The 15281-nt window shown below is 40.4% G+C and overlaps 1 long non-coding RNA gene across 1 annotated transcript in view; it reads right to left on the reverse strand.

Annotated features, from left to right (window-relative positions):
• The window catches only part of LOC310900457, a 288227-nt gene extending 273207 nt beyond the window's left edge, over positions 1 to 15020 (reverse strand). The window contains exons 1-2 of the long non-coding RNA XR_014585138.1: positions 14795 to 15020; positions 14312 to 14450 (exon numbers count right to left, since the gene is read on the reverse strand). This is a non-coding gene — a long non-coding RNA (uncharacterized lncRNA). The remainder of the gene's footprint in view (positions 1 to 14311; positions 14451 to 14794) is intronic.
• Between the last annotated feature and the right edge of the window lie 261 nt (positions 15021 to 15281).

The raw sequence follows: 15281 nt of genomic DNA on the forward strand, positions 1-15281 counted from the left end.
GAAGGCATCCCGGCCACACAGTGAGGTCTGGAGCTTACAAGCAGCAAATCAGCACATGAGCGACTACAGCTGTTCACTTGGTCCTGTACTTCCACTTATCCTTCAGCTACTGCAGGTTTCTCTAGCTTATGCACGGACAACAAAATGCCTATCTTAGATAACGTCTTTGTCATGGGGGAGAAATGGTTTTCCAATGCAAAAACCACTCTGAAATTTCAACTGAAGTCAAGGAGAACAATGGCGGCTGTTCCTTATTTCTGAAAGATAAATCAAGAACTTGTCGAACTTCACAGAAACATTTTAAAGGTCAATCTACTGTCTGTTCCCAGACTCAGCGACACAGAAAGCAAAAGGAATTATATCTTAATATTCCACATTCAGAAGAGACTAATTTCATTACAGGGCTGCATTTTGTTCAGTGCAAAATTCAATAAACTGTGGCCGTGCATTAACGAAATATTGAAGAGGAAATGAAAAGTATATTCAGTCAAGTTTTGTTTTCATGGAAGCGTTAAGTATAGACAAGAGGGAATATAAGAAGTGCGCATTGGAAGCCTTCATTATTTAAGTTGCATGTAAGCACTTCTTTCATCAACAAAGACTAAAGAAAGGAGAATTATTCCCGAGATCATTTTTATTTTTCTTCAAAATTAGATAGGTAAAGATAGTGGACTAGAATTTATTAATAATTGAAAGGAGGCCTTAAAAATCTGAAGAAATAATAAACTGATCTGCCCAGCTGTAACTCCTCCAAGTTATTCTGTCTCAATCCAAACACCTTCAGCACCAGTCCTTTAAAAAGACCTTTTCAATCTTTCCTTGCCTTTTACAATACACCAGTGTTGCTCAATTCATTTAAGGCTTAATTCATGAATCAGAAACCACATTTACTCCACACTCCTGCTTGGGATCTATCACACAGCTGGGATGAAAGGCCCTCGATTCAGAAGTTGCCAGGAAGCTAGGTCACAGTGGTACAGGGTCAAAGTTTAGGCCAATACAATGAAGCCCACAAAAATTTGAGTAATATGCACTTCTCATCACAATACATGGGAACTTACACTTACTGAGTCCCACAAAACATTCCTTACAGATCCCAAAAGTCTCATTAAAGACAGAATATGAACAGAGACTGTGGGCATCAAGTATTTCTCACCCTCAGCTGGAACTGCTGGGATGGGGAGAAAAGGAGGTGGCAATTGTAGCAGAATGTAAAGCAGAGCACTGTCCGTTCTCCAGTGCTACGTGGCTGCTGACCAGAATAAATAATGATTTCCCTCAACTGAATCTTAAGGAACACTTTGGGGATCACATGCATGTTGCACAATGTTTAGGGAGAGGGGAAAGGAAAGTACACTCCAGTCTTGGCCAGGAGGGGTTGTGAACGGCTCCCAGAGCCTACTCACGATGCTCAGGAACACTAAAAGCAACTGTGTGCCTGCCACAGCGAGGGCCGCAGCCCCCCTCAGTATGCCGTTCACATACAGCTTTACCTCCACAAGAAAAAGAAACATTCAGCAGGGAGGAAAAAAAAACCCACAACATTAACGTTCCAAAACATAACACATTGGAACAGAGTGCATCTTGCAGAGTGTTTGCTATGAGATTCTCAACTGCCAAATGAAATGCATCAGTGCAAAAAATAGCAGAGAAATACCAAAGGATGCCATCATGTCCAGAACCGCAAGCATTTCCTTGTATTCACGATCCCCATAGCTAGACAGGGAGGTTCCTCCACCCAGTGTGACTGTGACTTCCCTTATAGAAATACCACGCGCGCTCTGAGTAAAGCATTGAATGTGGTTTTTAATGCTGATGATTCAGCTCAGAAGTGGCACACAACCGGCCCGGCTCACTGGTGCTTCATCCTGCATTTACAAGCAGCAGCCAGAGACTCTGGGAGTATCCCCTACAGTTGTTAACCAAATGGAAAGATCCCCCTTCACCCATTTCAAACTGGAACCATTAAGCAAATCATCGCCTTCTCTCCCAAAGCATGTTTCTGCACCAAGTGAGATGCAATTTGCAGATGAATGGGAGCCTTTTGGTTACAAAGAGATGAGCACAGTTCCAGCAGTGATAGAATCACAGAATTGAAGGGGTTGGAAGGGACCTCAAAAGATCATCGGGTCCAACCTCCCTGCCAAAGCAGGTTCCTTAGAGCAGGTTGCCCAGGTAGGCATCCAGACGGGCCTTGAATATCTCCAGAGAAGGAGGCTCCACAACCTCCCTGGGCAGCCTGTTTCAGTGCTCCGTCACCCTCACTGTGAAGAAGTTCTTTCTCATGTTGGTGCGGAACTTCCTGTGCTCTATCTTCTGGCCATTACCCTTTGTCCTATCCCCACAAACCACTGAAAAGAGGTTGGCCAAATCCCTCTGTCTCCCACACCTCAGGTATTTATAGACATTGATGAGATCCCCTCTCAGTCTTCTCTTCTCCAGGCTGAACAGACCCAGGTCTCTCAGCCTTTCCTCATAGGGAAGATGCTCCAGCCCCGTATCATCTTTGTGGCCCTCCGCTGGACTCTTTCCAGGAGATCCCTGTCTTCTTTGTACCGGGGAGCCCAGAACTGGACACAGTACTCCAGGCGAGGCCCGACCAGGGCAGAGTAGAGGGGGAGGATCACCTCCCTTGACCACGCTCCTTTTAATGCACACCAGGATCCCATTGGCCCTCTTGTGCATGAGAGCACACTGCTGGCTCACGGTCAACCTGTCGTCCACCAGGATCCCCAGGTCCTTCTCTTCAGAGTTCCACCTGCCGCTGCTTTTGGAAGGCAGGACTTGATCCTTCTGCAGAACTATTCACAGTGCACACTCTCAGTGCTCCTCAGTCAAAGGAATAAGCGATGAGGATGAGCGTTGTTCGGTGCAAAGTGTATTGGTTCACCTATATGGTGTCCTACCATATTGCAGTGTTACAACAAAGTGTTTGTCTTTAAAGACAGAAGGGTCATATATGAGAGTCAAACATCATCTTAATTCACCTAAAGTCACCAGTAACCCTACAGAAATTACTTGCTGAGGTTTTAGGGCAAAATAAGTAAATAAAATTAAGAGGAAAAGGGAGAAATCTAACCTTACTCAGTAATGAGAGGGGCTATTTGTTGCCTGACTTGCACAGCGGTAGAAAGGAACAAGAGTCTGTATGAGAGCACAGAGGGGCTACACAGGGAGACCCCTCCCGTCCTGCAGCATCCAAAAGCGGCCTAAGAAGATGAAGATCGGAGTATTTTTGACATGGGCAACCAAAATGTCATTTTGTTCTTGCTCTGAGAATCAGCTGGACTCTTAACTGTAACATCCCCAAAAATCAGCATAAGGTTGAGAATCCACATGGAAACCACAAGCAACACAAAAAAATACCGCTCTACGCTCAGGCAAAAAAAAAAATGCAAATGTGCTCACAATAAAACAATTGTTGTTTTCTAGCTTTTCTATAATCCAGAGTTTTCAAAACAGTCAAGTTAAATTTCATAACAGCATTGGAATGGGTTGTCCATCAGACAAACATAGTTGGGAGAGATTTTCAAAGGCATAAAGGTTACAAGAGTAACCACCTACCCATTAAATCCAGTGGAAAGAGGGGAGTCACACACACAAATTTATGAAAGCAGATTGGGAACTGTGGAAACTTCTACCTGAGGTGTCACCTGCCTGCTGGTGCCTGAATGCCACTCATGCCTCAGCACTGGATACAAGATATGTCATCTTCTAAAAACCTGTTCTGCACCAACACCCACCAAAGACTTCAGCCTTGACAGGGCTGAAGAATCCAGCTCACGTGTCTTGGCCAAGGCTAGGCTGAGTCCAGAGATTATGCTTTTTTTTTCCCCCCTGAGTTGGGATGCTTTCATTTGGTGGGTTTCCTCAGATTGTTCCTTATATACGCTGCAAGATCATGTCCCATAAAACTCATTTGCCGTGTTTACCACTCAGTTGTATAACAAGGGGAAGAGAAACTACAGTACCAATGAACTCAATACATTTTATGAATTAGTTCATTTGCTGCAATACTTATCCCGAAGGCTAGGAGACACAAGAAACCAGACAGAAAACTGAGAAGAGGTGGAAGACTGGAAGACAGCAGAAGACCTGAATTCTGATCTTCCATTTTATCCACTAGAATAAAAAATAAAAAAACACTTCCTAAGTAGAATCCTGGTCTCAGCGACCCCTTTAAAGTGCATCCTAATCAGAAATTGTATGTTTCTGCATCATTTAAGCCTGCCCTGTCCCAAAGATAGTTCTTGAGTTTTGTCACCCTTTAAAACAGCTGCTTTTTCTTAAGTTATCCAAAAGGTGAAAGGAGGAGACAGAGGGAGCGTGGAAACAGTGCTATTTAGAACTGTCTTTTGGCTTTGGCCAAACGTCATCCATGAGAGTAAGAAACGAGGAGATGTGATGGGGTGAAAGTCCTTGACTGTTTACAATTAAACACCCAAACCACAAGATATTCATTATTTTGTCTTTGACACGCAAATTTTAGGAATCTAAAATAGAGCTTTTAAAGACCTCTCTATATGCCATTGAATTATCACTTACAGTTTGGACCTAAACAGAAAAATTGCCTTACTCTAAATGTGTTTGCACTGACAGTTCTATCTAAAATCATGTATTTAACTCTTCAGAATGTTTCAAAGACTGTTACAAGAAACACCATTTCCATTCCATTGCATACATTTATGGAGTAGTTTTTATAAACTTTACAGGTGCTCATTCTTGTTATTTCAGCAGAACTGCCCCCAAACTGTACCTGGAACCTACAGCACTTCTCCTGTTCCTCTGGCACTTGTGTCAGAATTTCCTGAATTTCTACAGAGAGATGTAAGGCTACGTGAGAGGGGAACTGAATTATTTCCCATGGCTGGGAGTGCCCTTCTTGGTATGGTTTGCCTCTTCGTTTCAATAAACAGCAACTTATTTCTGCAGTCAGAATTTGAAATAGCAGAGGGGACTGAAGGACTTGCTTATCTCTAGGAACATCAAGGGTTAGGTCAACGGGAAGAGTTCTGTGAAGAAGCTGGTCAGCAGCTGCCTGTCGTATCCGTCAATGTGAATCCAGCTCTTCAGCTTCTAGCACCACTTTCGCACACACACAAATTAAATTAAATATGTCAAAAGAATACTGTGATACCATATGATACACACTGTAAATTTTAACAGTAATTGCTTCCTATAACCATGTTTGCCTTAACACTGTAAATACGGAAGGGTGTAACCCTTAAACAGGTCCTTATCAGTTAGCTATATAGAAATAAGAAACAGTTGGTAAGTTTTTAAAATATATTGACTCAGCAGTTTACTAAAAGAGATGACTTGGCTGCACTGAAAGAAAAGACTGAAAAAAAAAGAAAAAGAAAAGAAAAATAGTTCTCTGTGGGCTCTTTATAAGACCATACATACCAAATTTAAATGTGTTGTGAGGAAAATTCTAATAAATCTGCTTCCCCCCTCTTTATACTGGGATAGCGAATTATTATTTACGCGGTATCTGCTTTCCAGATTTCTGAATATCATTCCAGTTTTTGCCAAAAATAAATAAAATGCAAAACATCACTGTTTTAAACTGGCCAAAGCATAGGGCACACTGTAATAAATCACAGCTTATCATCTGGTGTGCCTGATCTCTCTAGAAATTCACGTGACCATTTCCACTGAATAAAACGGGATGGTTCAGTTCACTGGCTGCTCATGCAAGACCGGACCTTTGAGATTTTATACACAAAACCTAGATATGTAATTTTACAAAGGAATCTGAAGCAAATGGTGATTTTTTGATCATAGACAAGTGAAACATATGGTCCTGTCTACTCCAAGGAAAAAAGAATAGGAGAAAGAGTGTTTGTCCCTTTATATTTAGAAGAGTTTCACTGATTCTAATAAATTAGCATAGTAGGAAATCAAATAGAAAAATGACATTTTATTTACAGAAATTAGTATTTCCATCATCACTTTATTTTCATCATTGTTTCTAAACTGCTGACAACAACGAACACTCTACACTTAGATTATTATCAATTATCAATGGATTGTAAACTTCAGTGTTGTGCATCTTGCTTTCGGGAAACACCTCTACTGTCCCAGAACTGTTCTCTCTGGGAGCATATGCTTGACTAAGTCAAAACGCCTCAAATTATCTCATTCTTCAGCATTTTCCTTTCAGGACTGCAGGGTAATTTCTAGCAAATGAGTTTGCTCTGGATTTGGCTGCAACTAATTGCTCTGTTTTGCCAATATTTCTATTGTACGACAAAAATAATACCTGCCTGAACTGTGTGCAACTCCACTGGCTTCAGAGGAGTTGCACTGAGGATGAGTTGGGCTACACACAGACCTTCCCCCTTTAATTCACAGCCCCAAATTCTATCACATTTTGGCTTTTTAACTAATTTACTACCTATCTTTTTTTTTTTTCCATGTAAAATAACCTTACTACTCATCTCTTGCTAAACTAACAGTACTTACAATATACTTCACAAACCACATAGAGAGATGGCTGATGATGATCCATTATAATTAGCCCTATTTTCCCAAATAACAGTTTTAACTGTATTTAATGGAGCCATGTAAAATCAATAGGCTCTTGTCAGAGTTTTGTTACTCTTTAAGCATTAGGTGATGTTGGCCTGGCTTACTCTGTTCCTAACCATCTCTAAAAAAACACTGATTGAAACCTTGCAAACCATTACACTTGGCTTAATCTCAACCCCCCCAAACTCGGGGTTTGTGGATCAAAGTAATGCTTTAGAATTATCCTAGGCACTCTAGCACACAATCACATTTAGACCCAAAACATGTATGGCTTCAGGTATGGCTTGAATTCCACATCCAAAAATTGAACTAGAAACAGACATACTTGTAGTCCATGGTATCTTTGTAAAGGGTTTACAAACTGCAGTACTAACAAGGTTAAAGAAAGAAAGCTATGGGAACTTTGACAGCAAATGACTGGAAGACAGACAACAAGGAAGAAAAGCACTATTTCTATATTAAGTGTTTCTAGATAGGCAAAAGGCATGAATCCACTGCAAAAATCTGGATTTATATTAACACCGTGATCAACCACGATGATGGGAAACATCTTACAAAGGTTTTGCAATGTTGAACGCAATGGGTTTAAAAAAAAAAAACACAAAACAACATCCAAACAGCATTCTGTAAAGTAAGGTAAAGATAAAGCCAGCCTTATACATCACCACAATTTAATTAGAGCCTTTGAAGCCATGCACCTTTGATCTGAGTAAAGTGATAAATGTATTATATTTTAAAAGGATTATTGCATGTTCTGTTAAACACAATGGCAGGGCTGAACCAGCACAGTCTTGGTGTAATGAGGAAATGATTTGAATGGAACAGCCAGAAAAAGCAGAGGTGTCAGCTGTGCTCCTTTCAGACGTACATGTACCTGGCTGCAAAAGGAACTGGACACATGCAATTGGCAGAGTAAAACTCTCACCTCTGAATTTCCAAGTACTAGTGTGAGGAGGTATGGCTTGTGAATGTTTGACCAGGAAGGACTCAAAGACAATCAATCTTATAAGGATACCTTTCCAACAGAAGTGAGCTGAAGCCAGAGTATTTATTAAAAATCCCTGTCAGCCTCGGGAAAGCAAGAATGAGGTTCCTGTTCAGGAGCTGAATCTATCATTATAAGGCCCAAATGTGGTCCTGAGTTTCAGCTGTATCTATGGAGCTGTCCTGAATTTGACCACCTGTGGTTATTCTGAGTACAGCAGATTTACCAGCTCTCAGAACAACAGTCAGCTGCTTCCAGCTCTCCAACCCTCAAATAGTTTTGAATCCCTTGATCTAGCATAAGCCTTATCTAGAGATGTTTCTGGGTTTAAGAAAGAACAGGTTGGATCCAAATGTATTCTAAATTGTTCTCACAATATCTCTATTTTTTTTCTACTTTCTACTCAGAGTAATCAACAGTTTGTCTATGTTTCTAATCTTAAGGGAAGGAATGTTATGACTGTGAGAGTTTGAAGACAATAAAAACACAAGGCATGCAAGTATACTTAAAAATATTACAATGTTAGGTGTAACAAGATTAAGAAAAAGAAAAGAAAAAACAACCTACTTTCTGCTCTGATGCTCTAGGTCAGATTTTATGACACTTACTAGAATCTCATATACCAGTAAATATGACACTCCTCCTTTATCTCTTACACCTGCCACAATAAACTATTCTAAGTTATTAAGGCTCCATGAGCGGTTTCCTAGTATCAGTAAGTTTCTCTGCCATTCAGCATACAGAATTTATCTGCCTAAAAATTGGCAAGCAGGCTGTAAAATATTGATAATAAAAGTACATGAATATAAAATAATCGTCCACAATAACAGGCTAGTGGCATATGTGAGCTGTTAGGTTAATAATGCTATACAAACAGACACACAAACCACAAAGCTCCTAAAGAGGAAGAAGCAAACAAAAACCAGTGATTATCAATAGCCCAGTGAAAGGTATCAACTGCGGGGAACTATGGGAATGTCAACCCAGAGTGCTAATTCCAATATTTAAAATACTTGGGCTGAACACCAGTTAGCTTTGTGCTGCTAGCAAAAAGGGGTTTGGGGCTAGGGGGCAATAAAAAACACAACCAGCTTTCTATCTTAATCATATTTCTCAATGATGTCACTGCTGTCACTGTTTAGAGGCTGTCCGAAATGCTCCCAATGTTGGGGAAGAGTCTCCATCCAGGAACTGTTCTGAAACTCCTTTTGGCACCACACTTCCTCTTTGATAGGGAATGCGTTCACTTCTTGTGGATGCATTGTTTTCTGGGATTATACATCCCTTCATGCAGAATAAACCACTTTCTGAAAGTGCCATTGGTCTACACCACACAATTCTTGAAGCTGCCATAGTAGAAAACAACAGCAATTTAGCCAGATAAGTGTAAAGTTGTCATGTTCTTATTTCTAGGAATAAGTTTATTTAGCAAATTAATGTGATTCATAAAATGTTACCACCAGAACAAAGGTCAGCTGAAAAAGTAGAGTATGGAATTACTAATATACTTATTTTCATATCTACAAGTCATTGCCAATACTTTTATCTTTTTAAAGTAAAATGGACTTTGCAACCAGCATATTGTTCACAGCTTTTAACTTAACCAAACACCTCTGATGTACACTTTTTCCTTACCGTATAGCGAGAACAAAAGCTTGAAGTACCTTTTCCACTGATGTTAATTAGTACCTAATTCTGTCCTTTATTTCCTTCCTCAGCCTAATGGAATTCAACTAGTTTCTTTGTAACTGAATATTAAAAATCCCCTAATAATTGCATTTAACATCAGTGTTTGTGTTTCTGGAAAAAAAAAATTAAAAAATTAAACTGGGGCCCCAACCTTGAGGTCTGGATACAACACTGAAAATGCTGCTAACTGGAACAGCCTCAAGATTATAAACAACAGGGCAAGTCCTTCCTCTTCTTCCTAGATAACCACTGTGAAGCACAAGCATTCAGCACTCCTTTAGGTCTCAAAGAACTATTCACATGGGATCATTAAATAGGTATAGGAGAAAAAAGGAACAGCTCATCCTGATCTCTCAGGATCTGATATAGTCAGTCCTAAGCAACTCCTCTAAGCAGCTGAACACAACTAAATATAAGCATCCAAAAAGTGCAGTTCGGAAGTGGCCATATATATAGTTTGCCTTCATTCATATTCCCATCACAGAGTGCCAAGGTTTTTGTTTGTTTGTTTTTTCCAGGTATATACTCGTTGTAAAAGTCTGAAGACTATCACACTAAGATGTACAACCACCATGTTATGTGGATACCGTGTGTGCCTTCCAATGACAGAATGTTAAGTAACAATTATTTGACCATGCACCAGCAAAGATTATGGCCATTTAAAAAAAAATAAACTGCAATAGTGCAGAAACAGCTCATAAAATTAGTTCTTTTTTCCTCTTTCATACCTCATATTTGTACATTTTTACTGCATGAGTTCTGAAAATCTTGCATAGTTCAGCAATGACTAGGTTTCCACTAATGGGATTTGGACAAGTATTCCAGCCCTTTCATCAGCAATAAGGAAACTGAATGTTCTCTGTTAATCAGCTCAGCACAGTCATTATTTAACCCGCAGACAACGTATGGCAGCAAAGTTTAAATTTTCAACCTTGAGAAGGCGGCAGGCTTTGCTGGTTGACCCTGCTGAAGGCAGGCAGAAATCAGAAAGACTCTCTGTAGACAAGAAATGGCAGACAAACTTAATCGTCTAATAAGAAAAGAGTTCAGTAAATCTGACCGACTGCTAAATCCACAAATAAGGAAAAACACTAGACTGCATCCTAGATTATGGATATGGACTGCACAGCATTACTCAGAAGAGAGGTAACAGGAAAGGTTGTAAGACGGCGTTAAACTACAACATCGACAGAGCAACTGTGAGTCAGACCCATCCCTTCTTCTGAGCGTGCTTCACCATCAGTAACAAGGACAGGCATTAAGAGAAGAGTAATTTAGACAGCCTTGTCTGCACTGCCAGGATGTCCCCGTATTTTGTGCGGTTCACACGGCAGACAATACCAAACATAAAATTGAGAAAGGGGGGGGATCAGCTCACACCAGGTTGCGATGGAAGCGCGCTTTGAACACATGTTCCTGATCTCTGCTTCAGTGCACAACTGCTAGTGCTTAGTTAGAGATATAGATAGAGATATATCCAGAGATATTATTGTCCAGAGACACCATTTGATACAATCAATAAAATAAATTTTGCCAGGCCAGCAAGACAGACTGGTCCAAGTATCTGCAATAAGATATTTAAATCCTAATACATTTGAACACATGATCTTAATTTCAGCCTCCAGGAGGTACTTTGCTATAAAGCTACAACAGGCCATTGCTTTGCATGGCTGCATTTTATAATTTACAACTCAAATTACTTCAGATGAGATCTCTACAGTGTCACAAGAATAAAAAGGCTTAATAATATGCAAAGGGTCTGATTTGCTTTTATTTTAAAAGTAGAAGTTCCCTGCTACTGTGTAAACAGCAGATGGGGCATACCATTTAGAAACACAAAGAAATCAACACAGGCTGGAGGAGGAAGCATTCCTAATCAGACGTCAGTTTGTGCTTCTGCTGCAGAAGAAAGTAGCAGTGATAGTTGGGTCTGGCCCTACTCAAAAGACACAGCAGTTTAATCAGAACTAAAATAGCTAAATGGACTGGCTTTTAATTATTTATATTTTTTCATTCTGTTATTGTAAACTTTGTGCTACTGCCTGGCTTTCAGCACGTGAGTGATTAGTGTTAACCTATTAGAAAGAAAACTTTATATTTGAGGAACTGGGAAGTTGCTGGGAAACAGAGCTTAAATGCAAAATCACCACTGATTTGTGCTTTTGACTTCTTTCTGCCTGGTCAGTCACCACCAAACCTCACTTCAGGGGACTCTCCTTTGAGCAGCACAGTAACCATTACATCCTTTAAAACTACAAGTCAGAGAAAACCACTCTCCTCTCCACAAAATTCCAAGGCACGTCCCAAGCTATGGGACAGCCTGAAGATGGCTGCAGTAGCCTCCAAAAAAGGCCTGGAGCAGGCCGAGTGCGCCAGCTGTGACCCCAAGCAGCCTGTCACCTGAGAGCACTAGTAATATTTCAACGTGCAGCAAAACCTGTTATTCAGGCTCTCAAGCAGAACAGTCTCTGTATGAACACATTTTGTGAATATATGTCATTTCTTATCTGTAAGTGAGGTTTAGGGGCAGGAATATATGGCCAGGAATTCTCCATTCAAATGCAAGCTTGGTCAAAGCTTTGTTGAGTTATTTAATCTACTTTTTGCTTCCTTTTAATGCAATCATTAATACCCAGATTTTTATGATCTTGCAAGAGTAGACTGGTAATGTTACATTAGGTTCAGATATACACAGCTATGAAAACCAAATGTTATTGCTGGAAGTATATTTTAAAGTGATGAGAAAACCAACACAGAGCTAGATAAGCAAACACACACCTTTGCAAAAGCCACACTGATTCTGCCATATCCCAGAGGAGTTCCATATGGCATGCCATAATGGCATAAATCATGGACACCTAACATAACTAAAATTCAATAGCAATTCCCTGAGCATAGGAGAGATTGTGCATTGGATTATAGACAGTTTGATCAAATGCTTTTTAGGATCCATTTCATGGATGAGAAACCAGACAGGAAAAACTGTTTGCTGAAGGTCGGGCAGTATCAGAGGCTGACCTAGATTTCCAGAGATCTCCCCTAAACCACAGCTAGCATTCAGAAACTTTTCTTAGCCTATAACACTAGACATGAATTCTGGCATTTACTTCTGTCCCTTCTCCAGCACAGGCAACTCAACCTTCCTTTCACTCGGTGCCTTTCCGGAAAGGAGGCAATTAGGAACATACTTATTACCAATGATTGGAAGTAATTACCAGGTGAGATTGCTTTCTACAAAGAACCTGATTTCTTTAGTATGCTAGAATACAGAGAGCACAAAGAGTTTGTAGTTCAGTAATTCCAATTTTCTATCTGTAATGCAAATCAATACAATACAATATAACACCCAAGTTAATCCTGCACGTTTTACTTGTCTTATTTGTTCCCCTTGAAGTGCATTCTCTCACCCTAATGCTAAAGCAGTCAAAACAATAAATGATGCAAGTCAGCTTTTAAGAGAATGGGGCACCTCTCCTTACAAATAGGGTGCCATATGGATTCCCTTCATGAATATGGGATTTCCTTTTAAAGTTACAGAATGCTTTCAGCATTTAATGGCTAGTGCTACTGCTGCTCAGGTTCCTTTTGTGATTTGTACCCCAGGGACACAGAGCTCTATGCATTACCAGCTTTTCCCTTATTTTTCACCCTCCATTATCAATCTGTGTAAATAAGATGCACAGCATCCGCTAGTTAATAAACAAACTCTCACTTTGATTACACTTTCAGTTTCCAAGCGCAGAGCTGACTAACTACAAAGAGTAAATGTGTTTGGGGTTTCAGTGCTGGCCTTGGAAGATTGTTCACAAATACATGATTCATATCCGATCCTGAACATTAACACTTTCCTTATGACTCATACATACAGTTAAACAATAAAACAGAGTGCTTATTGAAGTTTTGTTTAACATGCATGAAGGACCTACTATTAATATTTTTAAATTTAATTGTTTAATAATGTCAATCCTATTATTAGCTGCAAGGAGGGGATGTTTCCACTTCTATCTTGAAATAAATACATGCTTTTGATTTTACTCTAGCTTATATTAAGAATCTGTCTGCAACAGCTCAGAAAATAATAAAAAGCCATTAGGCATGGCATGGAGCAGGGTACATGCTTTACCTATGTACCCACAGTACATTATTTGAATGGATAAAAAGCAATTGCTTTATATCTCTCATTCTATAGAACACTATGTGTACAACATACTGGTCAACACACCATTTCCTCACATTGTTTTCCTCTCCAAACTGAAGGATAAAACAGAGAATACAGCCTTCCTCACACAATAGAGTCTTTAGGTCTTCTATCTGGTCCCTACATATTAGGATGTTCACTGTAATACAATTCCCGGATAAATTATAACCAGTGACTGGCAAATCTGAAACATGTAAGAGTTCAAGTTCATCTAAAAAAAACCCTGAGGAATTATTTTTAAAACTTTATCCTTTGCATTCTGGTTTTCTTTTAAAGTTTGTTAAATCGTCATAATTGGAGATTATTTGCAGTTTCGCTAAAAAAAAAAAAAAAAAAAAAAAAAAAAACAGCTCCAGCTCTACACAAGAACCATGAAAGCACAAAACAGAGCTTGTAAGAATCATACTGTATTTTAGATATATGTTCAGGTAAAATATGACATTTATATCTCCAATTCAAACCTGCAGTATAGTTGCTTATCTTGGGAAATGCAACTCCCTTGTGTCTGTATTCTGTTGCCTATGAGCAGCTTTCAAACCATTTTTTACAAATTTGGTCCTATCTTTATTCACACTATTTCTAAATAACTACAGCCAATGCTTTTCAATTTGTTATATAAAGCTTTTCCAAAGGATAAATTCTTCCAAAATACTAGAGGACAAATTCAGGAAATACAGTGATGACACGGGAACATGTTCTGCAGATGTTCATCGTGTCATTAACCCAGCAAGTAATGAGTAAGAAACTCCTGGGCTTCATCCTAACCCCACTGAAGTTACTCACAAACTATTCACCCTATAGATGCAAGGCTGGCCTTAAATTCAGACATTGGCTCTGTCATGAGAACACTTTTTGCCTAACACTGTGTAATTTCTAAGTGTTTCCTGACAATTAATGTTCCTCACCGGTTGTGGAGCTGTGGTCTTGAACACGTTGCCTTCAGAAGCTGACCTTGCAGAGGTAGAAACAGTGATTTGCTGGTGTTGACAAAGCCTTTCTGCCGCTGCTGCTGGTCTCACATCTGTAAGCACTGTTTCAGCATGGCTGAGCAAGGACAGAAAATAAGGGGGAGTTATTCGCAAGCAGACACTAGTATCAGTCATTGCACACACTTGGCTAATAATTCAATCACTGAAAATTATACTTTAGTTAAAAAAAAATAAAAAGTGGGACTTTAGCTCTGTCCCAATAGCAGGCAGAAAACACAGAACACTGGCATATCAGGATGAAGTACTGTCCCTAGGTTCCCTCTCAGGTTTTCAAAGAAATGGAGGGAAAGCTGATGGTGTCAGATTCACTTCTTTGCTGTGGGACTCGATACCAATGGTATTCAGTTCCGAGGGACACAGCCAGGCCACACTTGCCCGCTGCCACCCCCCTCATCTCACCTCTCAATGGCGGCCGCCCTGCCACTTGCCCAGTCTCAGACCAGCGAATGGCCTCAGGAGCGTGACTGTATGGGAGCACCCCTCTCCATCAAGCCTGTGTGTTTAGCATGCTGGGCACCCTCTGTGGCCAGGGACACCCTGCAGTCCCAGGCCGTAGCAGTGGAGGACACCTGTCAGCCAGCCAGGAGTGCTCACCTCCAGGCCTCATTAATTACTGTTTTTTCCTTGGACCAACATCAAAATGGCCTCACCTGAGCCAGAGGGTGTGGCAACAGACACCTCAGACAGCGTGAGCAGCAGGGCTGCAATGCCTTGCTTGCAAGCCCCGGCCTCAGAAAGCATTATCACATTTATCCACTCTCCTGCCAGGCCGAGGGCGGCCACCATCTTAGGCAACACCACACACTGCTGTGTCAGACAGGGCTCCACGCTGCTGTAATGGTGGGCGTCAAGGCCTGACGTGCTCCTCGGTACTCCAGGTTGCCCA

The sequence above is a fragment of the Anser anser genome, assembly GCF_964211835.1.
Source record: "Anser anser genome assembly, chromosome: 5".
NCBI lineage: Eukaryota > Metazoa > Chordata > Aves > Anseriformes > Anatidae > Anser > Anser anser.